At 41.8% G+C, this 19,998-nt stretch overlaps 1 protein-coding gene across 3 annotated transcripts in view; it reads right to left on the minus strand.

Annotated features, from left to right (window-relative positions):
• The window catches only part of GPRIN3 (GPRIN family member 3), a 34,927-nt gene extending 17,874 nt beyond the window's left edge, over positions 1 to 17,053 (minus strand). Inside the window, exon 1 of one of the 3 annotated variants that reach the window (XM_048052139.2) lies at positions 16,534 to 17,053. The gene's annotated coding sequence lies outside the window, so the exon portion shown is untranslated. Of the gene's footprint in view, positions 1 to 15,692; positions 16,007 to 16,045; positions 16,485 to 16,533 lie in introns of those variants that run through there. The other 2 variants (XM_048052140.2, XM_048052141.2) reach the window with 2 other exon arrangements.
• Positions 17,054 to 19,998: the final 2,945 nt, after the last annotated feature.

Raw genomic sequence — 19,998 nt, forward strand, 5'->3', positions numbered from 1 at the left:
TCACTGTGGCTCTTTTAAAAAGTTAAAAATATCTTCCCTTCTTCCTGCCTCCACCTCAGCACTTGCTTCCTGTTTCTTCAAGTTCTCTCTCTGCCACGCTGCTGACTGCCATTGACAATAAGCAAGGTAAAAGGGACAAAACAACCTCCTTGGTAAACTGCTTCCTGCTAAACACCTTCTCAAGAAACACAAGAGGAAGCAGAGTGTGCTACAACCACTTTTTGTCTGATGTGCTGAGGCTCTGCAGGAAGCCAAACGGTGGCAGGCTGGAAGCCGTCGGTGTTCAGAGATAAAATCGGAGCAATCCACTGGTGTGTATATAACACTAGTAAATGCTTCTTTGAGGGCAGTGACACAAACCTGTACATTCAGTCAAGGACTCCAACCTGCTCACCCCAGTCACAAGAGCTTACAGTATGACTGTAAGTCAGGCTGTTACAGGAAAACTCTTGTCTTCCTGTTACAGGAAAACTGCTGTCTTAGTCTCAAACTCCTTTCTTTTTCTTTACCTGAGGCTATACACTTTATTTTGAACTTTGACCCTGCTGGAATTGGACCAAACCAGAGACAAGCACGAGATAGCCTCATTCATTATTATTATTATTCGTTGTTATTATTATTATTCATTACTATTATTGTAACTGACTGCATGTGAGACATGGGGAGGGTAGGAAGCCAACCAACCAAGGATGGGATGACACATGTTAAATGGCACCTTGCGATGCCTGGGAAAATAACGTTTGTCATTGTTCTTTATATCAAAAAAAAAGACAGAACAGCTTAACAGCATACACAATGGTGCATCTATAAGGGCTTCCAACCACCTAACCCTAATGAAGGCAAATACTAGATAAGAACCTGTTGGGAAACCTTACACCTATAACTCACACCACGTTTTCTTCCATCTCTACCCAGAGCTGACAGATGGTGTTAAAAGACACATCTAAGAAAACCTCCCAGATTACAGTGACTACCACCGTGGCATATCTGATCAGGTAAAATTGAGGGGAAGATGTTGTTCTGGCTCTTACCTTGAAAAAAAGGTGGTTTGGTACAAATACCAACTCTGTATTGGTAAAAATAGACCCCAGCCTCACTAACTTTGGGTCCTGAAATTCACTGTATGACCAGAGAGCTCTTCAAGACAAAGAAGTTCTTAAGTCTTCTTCATCTATCATGTGGATGTGCTTGAACAAAGAAACCGTAGTTATTTCCGTGGGTTAAGAAGCCAGCTCATTCACAAAGTCAACACCCCAGCCTTTTTGCAGCAAAGCAAAGCACCAACAGCTGTGCTGTACAATGGCCTATTTTGGGAATAGCTTGTTATATGTAGTCTATCCCACAGGTGTCTGATGGTAATAGCTTTTCAGAATTGCTCTTGCAGCCAACACAGGTGCGTAAAAATCTCTCATACTTCACAATTTCAGGAACCATCCTCCTTTCTCCTATTAGATTTGTCCCCTAACAATGGATTATTCAAAAGATATATTTATATCCTTAGATTCGATGCGATTCTATTCTTCCAGCCCCACCAAGGGTGGCTAAGGAACCCACTTGCCTACAGCTTTTTCCACTGCTTTAAATGTGGATTTTCATGGCCTTAAGAATAATTTCATTTTCTTCTTCCAAATTCTCAGAAATCACAAAACTTGTAAGACAAATTCTTATTTAGTGTCTGAGACTCAGGAAACCTCATCTGTGTCAGAACCAAACTAAAACCAGACATACTTCCTTAAGAGAGCAAATATTAAAGAGATAGCAAAGCAAAATCTGGAAACTAGTTCAATAAAACTCTTTTCTCAGCTATTTTACAGTATTTCCAATTTAACTGCACTGGAAACAGAGACCCAGCATGTCTTACTTCATAATTCCTTTCAAAGCTAATAATAATATCAAGAGTCAATTACTGGAGCCATACACAAGCCAAAATTCTGCCTGTTGCGACATGGCACAGCGCCCTAGCCCTCTACAGGGCCATGCTGACCTACACCAGCTGTTGCAACATCCCCACTCCTCTCATGGGTTAGGATTTTCCAGACCTAGAGTTTCTTCTGGATTTCTCATTTCTGCTGGACTCGAGTCAGGGATATTTAGCCTTACGTTTATCACGTGAGTGAAGCAACCCACACCATGAGGGGAGGACTAGTGAAGGACATCAGCTTTGATTTGAATTACTACCCCTGAGGGTGGTAGCAAAATTACTTAATTACTCTAATTAGCACTAATTGAAACAATGGCTCAAACAAGATATATGATGTCTGGGTTTAGCAAAGTCTCAGGTTTACTGAAATTGGCTGCCTCAACCACCTAGCCAAGGCTACGTCCTGGGCAGCGTGACTGGCACTCACCATGCAGCTACGCCTGCATGTACCATCTCATCCTACACACTGCTGCTTCACAGTAAAATAACTGTTCACTCCAAGAACTGATAGAGAAAAAAAAAAAGTTGAGATGTTACAGCGCAATTATTGAATTTATTACCTAACACCCTACTCCTCACGTTGGTCTGCATTCCTCTTTGGAGGAACAAATTCCTCTTTTGGAACAGTTTCAGCTGCCCTTGCTCAGACTTCCAGCATGTTTAACCTGCAAATCTTTGAAGTGAGTGGAGGTCAGGCTGTACCTTGCCAGGGCAGCTGTGAGCGAGCAGGGCTCTGTGACAGCTTTGTCCTTGTTTCCAAGTCAGCTGGAAGACGTGAAAACCAATCATTCACAGCTTAGAGCTTGATCACCGGACTTGCATTGAATGTAGATGCCTGATGCACAGATGACTACTTGAGGGAATGAGAAAACACACAGCAACCCTTCAGACAGTATGAAAATCCAGGCAAGATGATTTATTTCCACATGGGATCTTCTTGAAGATAAGTGCTGGATACTTCACCAGCTGTGGATGCACAGTAGGCTTCCTACCACAACTTATTTTCTCTGACATCCTATTTATGGACAGATTTTCTTTATTACCACAAACTATGCACACATATATGATTGCAGGCAGACATACATATAAAAATAAAATTTGATATATGCTAATGTAATGACAGGCGTCCTGCATAAACAGGATGATTGAAGCTAGCCTCTGAAATCAAATAAGTCTGATTCTCAAAACTGCTGAATAGCCAGAAATACCAGTAAAGCCAGCAGGAGTCAAAACTGCTCGATATTTTTGAATTCCTTTTAGTTCCTTTTGTTCTTGTTCTTATGTAGGAAATCCCAGAAAATATTCTGCCATTTTACTGGATGCTATATATGGGGATAGAGATACATACAGGCAAAGAGGAGGAATTGAAACTTTTTCAATTTCTTCTTTAGAAGCTAATGCAGATGAAGATCATGGAGAAAATTATGATATATAGTCAGTGTCTAATGCCAATGATTTAACAACAGAAGAACTTTCTTCCACATCTCTTCACCTACTCCTAAAAACTCTTTGAAATCATAGCTTAGGAATCTGGCTTTAGAGATCCACTTTTGAAAGACTATCAAAAATATGAAAAGGGGCATCCCCTTGCTGGATTACCACCGTAGAGCAAGTCTTGAATCCATACAGAGGTGAAGCAGTCTGATACCTTTGCTCAAGCACAAACTATGAAAACAAAAAAAGTGTACAGAATTTGCTGTTGCCAGCATTTGCAAAAACACACACACACAAAAACAACAACAAAAACCTAACAAATGCCACCTTAAAGATGGACAAGCCCTAGGAAGGTTATCCGTCCAAGAAATGTACTTGCAAACAACTGCAGATCTGTATGTGTTCATACTAGGAGGTAAGCACTTCTGAAAAAGACTCTCTTAAGGTCCCTGCTCTTCAGAAAATTTAGGATGACCATAGGATCAAACGGAGCATGAATGTTTGACCATGGAGAGGATGACGTCCAATGTGAACAGGGCAGCAGGTGGTGAGATACTCAACAAGTGACTCTACTTGATTGTCTTTTTTCTTCTTAAAGGTAAGCTGCTTCTTTTCCCCAGAGCAAGGCAGACAATTTGTTCTGAATGCCTTTTCCTATAAACCCATAGTCTGTGTGCAAGAGCAGGGATACACAAAGCAGACCAAAGAAAATGGAGCAAGTATGTGAGCAGAGAGGCAAATAGTGTCAGAGGTATAAGATCAGGCAAGTCCAGACTACAGAGCTAGGAAACTAAGAGATTCATTAGGTTTTCCTTGTATAACTGTATTATTTAAAACTTAGGCCTTGACCAAGAAACTCAGCTGTCACTAAGGTGAGGAGTCTGCCATATGCCTTCACCTCCAGACCTGCTCAGCACTATCCAGATCATTACTACAGCTTGATCCTCACTACCTCAGCGCTGTTCACTCTGGCCCTTAATCTATTCATTTATTAACAGCCACAAATCACAGGCCTGGACAGCCACCGGAAAACTGTTGGGTTCATACTATTACAAGTCAACAGGAGGAAAAAAAAAAAAAATGTCTTTTCAAATGCAGGCTGCTGTGGGAGGTGGTTAGAGAGAGACAGATGTTCAGCTAGCCCTGCAGATGGGCTGGAAAATCCCACATCACTACTTCAAACCTTTCACCCTTTTCCTCTCCCAGGAGGACAGAAACCTTTTTTTTTTTTTTTAATTTTTATTTTTATTATTTTTCCCCCTAATACGTGTGGACTTTGCCCTTGGATTTCAGGGAAAGGCTGGAAACTTGCTAGCCCCTTGATCTTTTCCCTGGGCAGCAACTACATCAAGTTGCTCAACTGTTAATTATTTCAAGGTTAGTGTGCCTCACCCTAAAGTTTCTCCCACAAAACTGGAAAATGAAGCTAGTCTAGAAATGCTGATTCTGGGAATGCTAGCCTTCTCCCACATGGACTCAATGACTTTATTCCACTCGTTACACAGGCTTATCACTAGAACTGCATAGTGAATTCTGGCCTGGTAAGAAGGCAGTAGATGGTAAGAGGTAAAGGTGAGATCCGCTTACTTACAAAAGGAAGATATGCAAGAGAAAGTTGGTTGATTCATGTGATAGAGAATTTTGCTGTCCCTCTGTGTCCTCAACCTAGGTTTGAATGGTCTTCCAGCACTGACTGCCCATCTGTCACTTGCTGTGTGCTCCTTGCCAGACCATTTCTCAGCCTCATATAGCTCAAGGCCAGGAAACTGTTCACAAAAAAATGTATGCTTATATCATGGTGCAAAACATCATTTAAATCATCCTTTTGAAAGACAGTTTTAACACTGTTTAAATATTTGTGAAGGTGACTATAGTCACACTTCTTACTACCCCACGTTGCACACTCAACTTGAATGTCATAAACATTCCTGTCTTTCTAAGTCTCTGATAGGTATTTATTCCATTTTCTTTTTTTGCTATTGTTAAAAAGCTTAGCAAGAGCCACAATACAATCTGATAGAAAACAGATACCTTTGCACTCTTGCCTTCGTTCAAGATACGTGTACAAGTTGAATCATAAACCATGTCACAAAAGGATCAAGGAAAACTGCAGAAAAGTGATTGGAAAACCCCTTTCTGCAACCAGACACAGAACTGGGAAGGTCATCACAGGACACCTTCAGTGTCTTTTTCTCTGTAAGTTTTCTTTCTGTGCATTTTAGAATTCTTTTGGGACTTCATTACCATCATTATCTGCTCTTTGGGATGGCAACATTGCTCTGTACAGGCCAGGAGCACTTCAGGACCATCCCTAAGGACTGTAGAGGACAAGAATTTGAAAGGACATTCTTCTGGCTGAATGAAGTACCAAAACTAAATATTCTGCTCATTCATCTTTAACTCATCTGCCCTAATTTCATTCTGAATCAGCTGCCTACATACTGGATGATTGAAAGGATGTTGTTGTTTGCTTTCATGTCAGAATGACAGCTATGGCATTTGGAAAAAAAAATCACATCTATTTAATCTCTCTGGTTGGATACTGCTAATAAAAGGCCATATTTATGCCTCAGATAGACTTCAGCAGCTCCATTGATGGGGTTTGCATCAATGAAATTACAGACTTTTACTAGGGTCACATTTCACCCATCTAATTCAGGTGTTTTTTGTTTGTTTGTTTTTCTGAGCAGCGTGTTAGCTACTGACTAATCTGATTTTTACTGTAACACGTGTGTCTTTGATGACTAGTTTAACTCATGTGATGGTTAAAGACTAATTTGATTGCTGAAGTTAGATTATATAGCACTTTGAAAAAGTTGAAAGGTTTAATCAGACAAAATATGAGACAAACTGAAGGTGAGTAGGTAGGATTCAGGCTGCGTTACTGGGGAAGCAACAACATGTGTGTTGTCTTGGAGCATTAGCACAGATGGAAGTGGTGAGTAACAGCAAATAATGCTTGTTACACAGCTCACTATCAGGGATCATCATATCAGAAACTGAATGGAATAGAAACTTTCTTTCTAGTTAGCTACTTACCAAAACTGTTATTAGCTTTGTCCTTTTTTTTTTTTTCTTTTTTTTTTCTTCTCCTACATCTTTTTGAGGAGTGGTTCAAACAGATAATTGTGTGGGCTCTCTCCCTATCATCTGCCTGTTTGGGTTGGCTGCTGATAGGAATGTCTGCTCACATGAAGGCACATTGCTTTCAGTGTAACAGACAGCTACAAATACACTGTATGCAGGAACCTACCTAACTCCCCCCCCCACGTGCTATATTATTAATACATTCAGTCCACTTATCTTCTTGTTAGGGAGCAAGCGTGAGTGTGCTTATTGTCCAGCTCTTTGGCAGGCCTTCTGCCACCTTCCTGCCTCCTCCAGCATGGAAAACTGTAATTCTAAAATAGGTCATTTTATTATAAAAATACATTTCCCAAGCAGCATTCCCCTGAGGCCCTTCATAATAAGAGTATCTTTTGAATTGGATAAATATTGTTCTGCTATTTCCCAGTATCAACTGCACATATTTCTATGATAACGGCCCAGCATGGTCTAGCTGGAAGCAACTTTCGAAGTACACCATTTAATACGGGAATATTTCCCAGGGAAGGCTTCTAGGCCTTATGATAGGATTATAGTGGGCTGATTTTATTGCTCCACCAATAGTATAAAGTGGCCCCATGACTCGAGGTTTGAATTGTTCCCCTGAAGTTAGTGTATACACTGAACTCAGTCAGGAGGTAAAGGCCCCTCTCCTCAACAAAGTGAGGACCACCTCTGTGTTAGTTTGTATGTCTGATGCAGACAGAAGGAAGCTGCTTGTTCTTTCCATTTCTTAGGCATGAAGCTAATCAGGCCTTAAATAAAAAATGAAGGCTGGATTCATTCCTGAGTGTCAAAAAGCACAAGCAGATAAATTAATGAAGTATATCCTGTAATCCTCGTTTGTTCGAACTTTCCTCTGCTTCTCCTGATGGAGTTCGTCTGACTTCTCAGGAAACGAAGAAACAGGTTTTATTCCTCTGTCATATTTTGCACATCCTTATGCATTTCTAGCATCATTGGCCAAGACTATAAGCTGAATTCAGCTTTATGAATCTTATGTTCTTAGGCATGAAATAAACAGCACCAATTCTGCACAGCCCTAACCAGAAGTCACCCTATGAAGGTATGGGTCTTCCAACTCAGTTCAGCCCTCGGCAGACATAGGTGAACATGCATTTGCAATTCATAGCCCTAATGCTTCTCGCATAAGCAGGACCATATGAAGAACAGGAAGGCAAGCAGGGGCCTGAAAGCTTGGTCACTTCCTCCTGCCACACCACTGACTGGGGTGATCCTCAGAAATATCACTTACCCTTTCTGTGAAAATGTCTTTGGTGCTCTAACCAAGAATTGTCTAATGTTATCACAGTTACATTTAGAATTGGAATACCTGTCCCTGTGGATTGGATGGAAGATAGGAAGATATTTTAGAGAGTATTGAAACAGAGGATCTTGTAAAGCTGTTGCTCAGCTTGAGCAGAAATCTGGGTTCTCATAAACTTATGCAGATATTTATAGCCTGCTCACTGGCTTTTAACAGATACTACCTAATTATTAACCTCAAGGGGAGGACTAACATTTTCTTTTAAATAAGTATGGAGATGTCGTGGTGTACTGCAGTGTTAGAGAACTTTCAGATCTTGTTTTGAAATACCAGACTTTCAGGGTGGAATAATTCTGTCAGCTTGCTTCCGTACAGCTCTTCTTTCTGAAAAATGTTTTATCAAATTACTTCTACCCCTTCCAATGCCACCCAGCATGCTTCTTATGTTGTATCATTTCCCTAATGACTCATCTCTAAAGCTAAGCCTATCAACTGTGAAGTCTTTCATGGAACTGATGCTTCAGAGAAAGGAGAGTGACATTAACAATAAGGGCTCTTTAGTTCCATCAAGAAGTTAAACAGCAAGCACTGATTATCCTTCAACCCTTTCTAGTTTAAGGGCTAGACAATCCCCACTAGCCAGACTATTTCTGGGAGAGCTGAGCTGGGAAGATTTACAGGACTTTTGTACCTCCTTATTCTCTGAGCTTGGGACCTGGTGATATCCCGTTTATTCTCAGTGCACAAAGGCCACCCTAAAAACTGCTGGCTTGTAGCTCTGGTAGCCTAAGAAAATTAGGAGTACTAAAATGCAACAGGACCCTTGTCCACTTCATCTTTGCTGCACACTGCTACAGTGGAAGATTTCCTATCTAGTCCATTACACTGACATCCCAGATTTACTCTGCTGTTCTACCCTGCTTTTGGAAATACTCCGTGATTGGAGTCCCGGGGCCCTATTGAAGGGGAGGTACCTTTCCAGGAGCACTTAGCAGACATGCTGTTTTTTGGGTTAAGATCACACTGGCAAAATAAGAACCCACTAGAGGTAATGCACCAGTCCTTTGACTTCAAAAAGTTTTAGTTTCTTTATGAAGGCAAAATGGCTGCATAAGAGTAGAAAATCAGTTTCAGTCAGTCTGGCTTTGCGTTAAAAGTCTAACTGACTGCTCACTGTCATCATCTGAGATAAGCCATTTCTTCTGATAGTAACTTTTTAAGACTAGTCATAATGTAGCACTGTATTTGTGTTCTCTATTCATTCATGTACTCTATTTGAATCTGCTGTCTTTTTCCATAAACAGTAAAAAAATGCATAGCACCTTGCACAAGTTGCTTGTTTCATCTCTTTATCTTGAGATCCCTTTTATGAACTGAGGTCTTTGCATATTAGCATCACTGGGGAAAAAAAAAGCTTTCAACACACTAGACTGCAATCTGGGATCCTGATCACAATAACAAATATTTCTCCAAAAGAAAAAAAAAAAGCATATCCTCTTCTTCAGGACAAAACACCAATTGCATGATGATCTTGAAGAGCTGACAATATTAATTAGTGTCAATGATCCTACAGCAGGATCTAAAGGTACAGGTGTCACAGAGAGAATTCAAGTAAACATAGGTTACTTTACAAGAGAAACACCTAGAAACACCTGGTACAAGATTCTAGAAACAACTTTTTAGCAGAAAAAAAAATAAAGGGTCAGAAAAAAGGTCAGATAATTAGATCTTCCTTTCCAAAGTGATATGCCTGTGATATGCATATTAGTGTTTTGTTTTGAGACAGTAAGAACATGTTACTTCTAACTTCAGGCTTTTCTTCAAGCAGCCTTTCATACTGTTTACTTCAGTCTTGCTCTATGCTTCAATTTAACAAATACGTAGCCTAGCTAACTGAGCTAACTGAACTACTTGCCAGTCTTGCCAGACTACCAGCCCTTCGGAAAACACCGATCTGCCTACGTCTTGTGTGCATACATTAATGTATATGCACACAAATGAGTGTGTGTATGTACTCAGTACACAACTTTTGATATTTTTGTATTTGTTTTACAGTATTTAACTATAAAGCAGCATTGGCATACAAATGTTAAATCTATAAATAGGATCAATATGGCATTTAAAGGCACAATCTGCAGTACTGACTGCTCTCTGGGCTTCCTTGGCTCAGACATACTGGCTGCCAAATCACAGCGCATGTGTTCCACACAACAGTCTTGGCAGACCCTTTACACACAGAAACCATATATATTAGTGCAGGTTCACCTGAGCTAGGCTGCTGCTAGCAGGTAACAAATCATCCAGAAAAAAAAGGAGAAGGGGAAGCAGGTAAACCCCTAGGTATTTCTAAAGGTGTGCATGTTACCTTTAAACTGACTGCTAATTGGGGACATCTGTACATGAAGAGCCTGGCAGAATGCTATCACTACAGCCTGTCCTCCCTCCTTACATCTCTTCACCCTTTCATACAATGTGCTGATGGACTCCTCTGGCCTGGCTTTGGAAATTCTGTGTCCAATGGACAGGACCTATGATCAGTCCATGGACAATATGAATGATTTTATATTGAGCAATGCTACAGCTTCCTGGATCACAAGTTCATCAGACCACTGTTAAGACTCCTGTCTAACAATGGGTTTCATATCTTTTTTATAACCTTTTTGTTTGTTTCCCTCGTAGTGACTGTGAAGGTTGCCCAAGAGGGTGATGAGAAACATCTCAGCTCAGAATACACAGTTAAAGATCCTTTTCTAAAAAAATTTCTTTTCCACTCCCTCAGGAAAACAGTTCCATCTCCAATGCTAAACAGCGATATAGCTCAGCTGGGAAAATGAATTTTCATCATTTGCCAAGTGATACAAACTTGGAGTCTCACCTGAGAGCTGGTCTCCACTGTGCTAGGCACTGTATGCACAGATACTAACAGATACAAACAAACACCATCATGTTTGTTTGTGTCCCCCTTGATTAATCCCTTCTTGTCCTTCTAAGCGGACTGAGGGAGGAAAGTGGGCAAGCTCAAATAATGCCATATTTCCCTATTTTATCATAAATATAGTAAAATGAACAGTAAAAGTAATGGAAGTTGTTGACAATTACAAACATAGATATTAACAGATAGGGACTCTTGGTCCTGGTTCATTAAAAAAAAAAAAATATTTTATGTATGTCTGTTTGATATTGGCTATGGTAATAGCTTCCTTCCCTGCTGATAAGTTTCGTAACATAGGATCATGGAGTTAGAGATAGAGGAAAAAAAGAATACAGTTTGTCTTCTGTGGACTTGCCTCATTGCTTAGACTGTAGCACCCTGTCAGAGGCTGCTAGAGTAATTCATTGCAATATTTGTGATTGTTGGCATTCTTCCCTCTACTTAATTATTTTTCCCACGTACACATGTCCACTGCTGGCAAAGGACAAAGCAGGGGGCAAAATGCTATTATACTGGTTCCTAATCACTACTTTTTGGTCTCCATCTTCACTGCTTTCTCTCTCACCCATACACTGCATGGAGTTGCAAGTGTCAGTGATGTGCTTTTCTCATATTTACTCAACAGCATGCTGACACCTCTGTGTTTTCATATGTGCATGATTTACAAATGTGAATACTTAGCCACTGCCTCCGAGAAACAAGTCACTCAACCTTAATAAGTGACTGATGTTGCGTGATTAAAAAATTAAACAGTACAAGTCTTTGTTTCTATAGAACTGCTAATGAGTTCAAAGTCCATGTATATAATAAAAGATATATGTAGCTCTTTTCTGGTTTTGCTATTTGCAAACGCAAACTGTGGTCAGATACGCTCTCAAAAACTTTTCCTACTGGAAGGTAATTTTACTTGATTCAGAATGTATCCAGAACTTTTTTTTTCTTTTTTTTTTTTTCGAATAAATATTATCAGTCTTTGTTCTGTCTCTTAAGAAGTTGATGTTTACCCAAATGAGCTGATGAATCCCCCAAAACGGGATCAGTTTAGACATCTTGTCACATAGTATAGGAGCTTACAGTCAGTGCATCCAATTTGATTGGATGCATGGTTAGTACATAAACAGTACTAGGTGACTTTTGGTACGTTTCTAATCTTCCATAATAATATTGAAGTATTGCCAACAATTCCCCCATAATCATCATATTTTTGGCCAGTTATTCTATCCACATATGTGCAGAGGTCTAGACTGAGGAAAAGGCTGATGCCTCTGCCTTGGTTCTTCAGCTAAATTTTTCCAGAAGCCTAGTCAAGATGGTGTTCCACTTACTTCAAAAATAGTTGCATAGTTAAATTATTTTGCACAAATGAAACCTGTTTATAACCCTGCAAGATGTATCAAAGTTTTATCAGATATGAAATTGTTACATGTCATTAAATAACATCAGCTATAAATCCAGGATTGCTCTTAAATCCACAATGGCAACAGATTCAGCCTATATGTCACCTCTGTCTTTAATATGGGTTTTATAAATTAAAAAATGATGCACATCTAGAAGAAGAGTCATGCAGGTTACAAATTTTTCCTCTGTCTGTAGCTGTAAGGCTGCAAGCAGCTTGCTTTTACTCCAACATCAGATTTCAGAAGCAAATCACAGGCAGGATATCATTCTTAGCATAATCAGCTTCTCCTTAGTTTCAACTGCATTTGATGGATGGTGTTTATGTTGTTCAAAAATAAAGGTGACACTAATGGTTGTAGGGCCCATTTGACAAATTTTACTACTGCCACCACATTTGCTAATGAAATCCAACTATCTGTAACCTAGAGCTTGTCCCTCCTTGTTGAACACTCTTCACTGTAACTCTGAGACTCATACAAATACTATCTTCTGTCCAGCTTGGGCTTGTAGGATTAACTAACAGCCACTGTTCTTAGTGCTGTACTGACCCAGCATGATCGTCATAACGCAAAAAGAGATGATTTTTGGGACCAGTCACACTATGGAGAGAGATGCATGTTCTTCTAGTTGCAAAAGAAGTTAAAGAGAAGATGCAACCTTGAGAAGGGAAAGTACATGTCAAAAAAAATCAAAGAGTTTAGCCAACTCTGGGAGAGAAAAACAGAGTTTGAATGGATGGATGAAGTTAACTGCCAGGTAATTTGGGGGAAATTTACAATTAAATGCCCAATAAACAAATTCTAAGATGCTGACGCTAATGCAAACAGCATTCACTAAGGTTCTAAGGCTCACCGGGTTACTGTATACAATCAGCTTTGATATCTTAGCTCAGTAATTATTTTTAGACTTTTTATGGGCAACTCACTCATCCATCATTGCTTATACCTACTGCAGTATTTTGTATAGACATATTTTCAGAGACTTGAAAAGAAAAACAAAAAAAATTTCTTTGTGGAATTTCAAGAAAGTTCCTTGTACTGATACTGAAGTCATTACCTGATCAGAATGAACATTTTCTTATTTCTAATACTCTGAATATATTACTTCAAAGGGCTAAACCCTGCCATATTTATTCATGCAAACAAATGTTAGTCATAGGAATCACTTCACTTCATGGGATGGTGTATGTGTTCAGATAACGTCATTAATTTTGCATACTGAAACACCTCAAAGGAGGAAAAGAATGGAAAAATATTTAACCCTGTGATGGGACCTTTTTTTTTGTTCTTTTTTTTTTTTTTTGACCTTACTATTTATATACAGCCTGTTCTTCATTGTCTGCAAAAATATAGTTGCCTCTAACCTAAAACAATGTTTGCTGCTGACCTGCAATCCCCTGAAAACATAGGCTTATATGGTATTGTCACCAAGCTCCACACCAATGAATGTGTGACATCTTGGGAAACTATAAGGGGCATTTTTATGCCTTTGCTGTAAAAGGACAAATATCCTGCTATTCGGTACCACAGAAGTACCACAATTGAACCCAGCGGGAGTTTTTTGGGTATTATATTTGTTTGTAGACTCAGAATTTCTTCACGAGGCTACCGGAAATGATTCTTGAAGCGTTATTAGCTGGAAAGTGCCCGACTCAGTGCTCTGCATGCTGCTCTCAGCAAGCACACACAAAAAGACCCGTACAACACTGTGTGACCTCTACCTTTCTTACATCACCTGGCCTCGGTGTGCACTGAGCTTTTAGGCAAGCTATAGTTGGCTTTACTAAGCAGATGTGATTTAACAAAGGAGCCCCCCTAAAACCCTCAAAAAACCAAGAAAACACAAAAAACAAAAGCACAACACTTCAGCAAACATCTCCCATGCCAGGCATCTTCAGACTGCTATATCCATTCACAGCATCTCAGTCCCCTTTGGGGCTGCTACAAGTTATCAGAGCACTTGACAATACCCTGTCACAAACACATGCCTCTGGCCCTCTCAGACACTGTACTTTCTGAAGAGAACTATAAATCCAGGCTTGAGCACACTTCAAAGTGAATACAATTCAGAAAATTCAAGTTCAAGATTTGCAACACAGTGACTATGCACGTATCAGCTTAGGCATCATACCAAGCAAGGGATTTACAGCTCTGTGATGCAGGAAAGCAAATTTCTCTCCCACCAACACTCAGAAGCACAGCTGAATGAAAGCAGCTACGAAACTCTCCTGTGTGCTTTCAGTTCTCAGTTTTTGTATTACCCAGTAGAACTTCTCGCCCACTAAACTTCAAATAACTTAAAGCTCAAATGGACCAAATGCTACCAAAAAGACAGTTTTATCATGAAGGTCCAAGGAAAAAATCAGTTGACTTGCAGAGGGAGAAATACCAGAGCTTGACCCTCATTACCAAGCAGCAGACTCCCTGGAAGTAAAGTTATAGGAGTGGGGGGGAAAAAAAAAAAAGAGAACAAAGGCAGATCCAAAGTTATGCATGTAGGAAAGCTTAATTTAAATACCCCTTACAGGACTGGCAACCAACATCTGAGAAAACAGCGGATTGTAGGGAAATGTAGGGATCACTGCATGCGACTAACGGAACACAAGTTCCCACCGTGCAGTCGTGGGAAAAAAAAGTTCGTAGCATTGGGTGAATAGACAGGGGAATACTGAGCACGATGTTATTATCTCTGCACGTGACATTAATGGGAGCCTTCCTGGAATCCACTGTGCTGTGCCGGTGGCCACGCTTTGCAAGCGGCCACTTTGGGGGCCCAGAGAAGAGCAGACAGGCCATTTTTTCCTCTGGAGCATTTACATTCTTGGGAGAAACCGAAGGAGCTCAGTCTATTTATCTCATCAGAGACAACGTTAAGTGGCTATTTAATTACTGTCCTTAAATAATTGCACAGAGAGACTATCTGAAACTAGATAGCTATTTAATCTGACAGAAAAAGACATTACCAGATCCAGTAGCTGGAAGATGAAGTCAGAAAAGTTCAAATTGGAAGTGAGATGCAACGTTTAGCTATGAGATTAACAATTGGAGCCAACTATCTCGGAATGCAGTAAATTCCCAGTCATTTGAGGTCATTAGATCAAGATGGTGTGAAGAGGCTGGTGGGCCAGAGCTTGGACTTTTTGGGGAATAGTCTGCGTTTCATGTTATGCAAGAGCTTAGACTACAGGGCCATAACAATTCCTTATGACTCTGAAACCCACTAGCAGCACTGTTATCTTTTCCTGGGAAAAACAGAAAGAAGGATGAAGGAAAAAAATGTTAAGGAAGCCAAGACTTGTGCAAAAAGTAGGTTAATCTGTGGACAGCAGACACGTTCACAAACTAGGAATGGGTAAGATCATCCAGTTTTGCCACTAACTTCAGCAGCAAAAAGAAAACACCTGTTAGGGATTTACGACTCCAAGCCAGGTTGCTCCAAGTGTCTCCAGCAAACTTGCCGCACAACTAAAGCTGGTTAGAAGGGGTGAGCAGCATCAGGCAAGTCTTTAAGGCGTCCTGTTTTTTGGATGCAACACAACAGCTTGGAAACCCAGCAGGCGGGCCTCCTGCTCTTGGCCCTGCACCCAGAGAGCAAATTTTGGGAGCCCTGGCGTTAGGACCCCCAGCCCCTGGTACCTGGGTACATCGATGCGTGCGCTCCGCTTCAGCCCACCCGGCAGCAGCGGGCCGTGGGGGTCTCCCCTTCGCACGGAGACCCCCGGGGGGGGCCAAAGGTGGGGTCGGGGGCTGCCCCTACCCGCGGGGGGGTCCCCCCGCTCTGCGCCACCGCGGGACGTGGCCGTGGCGACCGCGCCGCGCATCCCTCCCTCCCCGGGCCGGCCGGGCGGGGGTTTATTATTAATAATAATAATCCGTAGCCCCCCGGGCACCTGCCCTCGCACCGAGCCCGCTCCTCACCGGCTCCGTAAGAACTTGCCGGGGGGTGGACGTGCTCCCGCTGCCCCCCAGCTCCCTCCCCTGCCCCTTACCTCCGCGGCGGCGCCCGGGGAGCTGCGGGCGCGCCGCCGCCGCGGGCAGGGATGACCTTGCGGAGAAATTCATCATCCGGGCAGGAAAACAAGCCCTTCCTCGGGGTGTGCGGCGGAGGGAGGGAGGGAGGGAGGGAGGGAAGAAGGGAGAGATGGAGAGAGGAGGGCTGCGCCGGGGTGCCCTCCCCGCCGCGGCGGCAGGGAGAGGCAACCCGGGAGGGCTCGCAAGAGGCACCGGGAGGCTCCGGGCCGCTCAGAGCTGCGGCGGTGGGAGGCGGGGAGCCGGGCAGCCGAGGAGCCTGGCAGCGCTCCCCCCGGCGGCCGCCGGCGGAGCGGGGCAGCCCCGAGCCCCCGCCAGCCCTACCCCGGGCCCCCGGTTTCGGCGCAGGCATCCCCCGCGCCGAGCCCACCTCGGAGCCGCTCCCGGAGCAAAAACTACGTGCTCGGCGGGGGAAACCGCCTGCTCCACCGCGGCACAAGAGCCAGACCTGCAGCACATGGGGAGGAAATCCGCCGGTGCCATCCAGTCCTCCTCCGTGTGTCGGTTAGCTTAGCTATCCAGGCACCCGACGAGCCATCATCCAAATTTGCGTGGGGCATTGCAGCGGATGCAAATGGTGATCGACTCTTGTCACGCGTTCAGTTCGGGCTGCTTGCTGCTTTTGAGACGGAAATCTGGCTTCCGCTATGAAGCTGTCCGGCCTGCCTGCGGCTAGCCCTCAAAAAAATAGATCCCCGCAAAAATAACAGCAACAGAAGCGCTTTGCGTTAGGACTCATATTTGTCTGGAAAGCTTTGATCTAATTGCACTGCATTCCCACCAGTGAGGAATTTTATCTGCTGCAATCACAGGAAATGGTTCTGCAGTGCCAGGAGGTTCAAGTAAAGTACAGGTTTCCAACCAGGAAGATTCCAACTCCTCTACTTTTCTTAATAGGCATATAGGAACAGGTTTTCCAAAACTATAGGACAAGCTGCGAGGACAACTCCTGTTTTCACATTGGCTTTGCGATCTGGAAAAGACTGGGGAACAGAAAGAACAGTGGACTAGAGGACCTAACAAATCGTCATTATTATTAATTTTAATCTCTAATCATCATAAACATCAATAAATCATGTCCCCCTGATCCATATTAGTGGATCCATATTTTATTTACTGTTCTGCAAAACACCCTCAGGCTCAGTTACTGATCCTAAATCTCTTTGACTCATGGGTTAAGTGATCACTGCTGGATCATGAAACGCTTCTCATGTCTCCTACCATGGTATATGCAATTTCTTCCCCAACACTTGCGAGTGAGATCAGCACATATTTATGTAATATCCATGCTTGAATGTGGCTTTCTGACTTTATTTAATCACAGAAAAAGAGAGATTTTCAATAATCACTGACAATAGCTGCTTCCTTACATGTGTCAAAATCAAAACAGTACTTTTAAGAACCTGAACATTCAAACACTAGGGAATCTCACTGGAGGGGGAGAGTGAGGAAAGCATCAGACTTTATCAGGAAAGGCAAAGATGTACATCATTAACAGCCAGGGTTTCCTGGTAGTTCAAATCTACTTTGCTGTCTTTACAATCTCACTTCTTTTTTGGTGCTTTGGAAGACTTGTATAGAGCCTAGTCCTCGCCCTGGTCATGTCTGAGTCAGGAATTCAAGGTCAGGCTAGCCAACTCCTCGTCATTATTCTCCAAAAGGAACTATTTTTTACAGAAACACTGCCAGACTTCCTAGAATTAATCCCGCTGCCATTACTACAGTGCAGCTTCCACTTTTGTGTTAAAAGAGAAGAAAGACTGGATGATTCAATTTCCTTTGTCAGCAATTGTGCTTTTATGAAGAGGTAGCTGTAGACACTTAACAGACCTTGCTGCTATGAGGACTTCCCCGGACCTCAGTTATTATAGCTTTCCTAAACTTCGCTAGACAGAAGATTGCTTATCTAGACTCTTAAGAGAGACTCCTTAGCCCAAGGTACTGAAATCACAGTCTTGGCACTCAGTTAACCAATTAACTCAGGTAATTCTGTAAACTTGTGTCATCTGATGCAGCTTTTCCTTTCTGCATCTTTCTCTCCAGTTCCAAATCCCCAAAATAACATTACCTCTAGTCCCTTCTACAGCAACTTTCCCTGCCCTGGAAGAAATAAGACGCCGTGGAAAGGTGAGATTCAGGCTTGTCACCAGGCAGTCCTTACATGACTGTGGCACTATTTACAAAGGAAGGAATTTCAGTTGTTTTAGTATTTATAGCTAATACATTTGTCTTCTTTGGAAATCAACTTTGGAATTAATTGAAATGGAAACATGGTAGGATTTTCAAAGGCACGCAAGACAGGCAGCTGGCTGGATGGTCAACTTGAAAGCCTTGAAAGTCACAGCAATAAGAGCCACACAGGTTCAGCTGGAAAGGCTGGGAAGACTTTCTACGGGCTATTGCACCCTTCCTGTTTTAGGGCTGTCAAGCGCCTTCAGAGCATGTAGAGGAATCAGTCCCAGTACCTGCCAGAAAAGAGCAACTGTGATTCTGAGGATGAAAATAGTTGACTAGGAAGCTTTCTTTGCTCTAAGCCTCTTCATGCTGATGCGCTTCCAAACCAGTGCCTAAATGTTTTCCTGCTGAGTTCAGATAAACATTTCTCTCTTTATGTCTGTGCAGCATTACTGAAAATTCCTTTGCTGCTCTTAGTGGTCATGGCTGAGCTCTGAGTCTGATGGGCAAGGAAATCAAAGAGGAATGAAGCAGTAATATGACTGAAATACAGCTCAATTAATAATCTCTTCGCCATGCCCAGTAGGGCACAAGTGTTTCATTTCTGAATGCATTGATGTCCCAGGAAAGCTGAGTAGAGGCATCAAGAGATTTGGATTAATTGAAATTGGAATTGGTTAAGGTGATAAAGTGCACACGTGCACAAAGGGCATGTCCACTTTATCTACATAGTCTTCTAATGTACATATTTTGTCTCCTACCTCTCTTCACTGAACCCCAGCCTACCACAGAATGGTTTCATTTGGTACACCACGCAATATTAGTATTAAATACCTTTAAACCATCTTCCATGCAATATTAGTATTAAATACCTTTAAACCATCTTCTAAACCCTGCTATGAGCCTTGAACTCCACTAGCTGCTGTACTGATATGCTAAAGAGACCATCATATGTCAACATATCAATGCATCACCGTATCAGTACAAACTAGATATTGAGATTAATATGCTGGTCTACCAGAATTTTTACCTCATTTGCTTAATCACCTGTGCGTCATGGCCAATATTCTACATTTTTCCCCATTCTTTTGTCTGCTTCAATCTCCAGCTATAATATTTGTTTTATGTTAATTTCTTGTAGGTGTTAATGCAGAGAAGCATTCATACTGAGGGCAGCACGCAGACATTTGCATAGATTTAAGCACTGTGCTTAGCACTTACTGAAGTCAATGGAACATGCTTAAAAATAAATGTGTACACAGGACATGTGGACATAGGTCTCTATAATATCAAGAATAATACAGAATTAAACCTCTCTACCTTGCTAATGTTTAGCTGTAGAGGAATTGTTTTCTGATATGTATTAGGCCAGAGCTCAGGCCAATAGGAGGATGGATTTTCAAGGAGCTGCCAAAATACAAGTAATCATCAGAAATGACAACCACACTTCTACAGTGCCTTTGAAGACTCCTGTAGAATGTTTTAATATTTTTTGACAGGCTGGAAAGAACATCATTTTAAAACTATATCACCATCTTGCTAAAGAAAGTTCTTTCCTGTAGCTGAAAAAATAGAGCTGATGACTATTTAAAATGAGAAACGCTATGACACGTGGAGAAGATTTGTAGTTGCCCTAAGCTAGCATAGTTTCATTTACTTCAGTAGCAATATACAGATTTACATTGGTATAGATTTGCCTTGTTGATTTTTGCACTGCTTATACCATATCCCTTAATAT

The sequence above is a fragment of the Anser cygnoides genome, chromosome 4 (assembly GCF_040182565.1).
Source record: "Anser cygnoides isolate HZ-2024a breed goose chromosome 4, Taihu_goose_T2T_genome, whole genome shotgun sequence".
Lineage (NCBI taxonomy): Eukaryota > Metazoa > Chordata > Aves > Anseriformes > Anatidae > Anser > Anser cygnoides.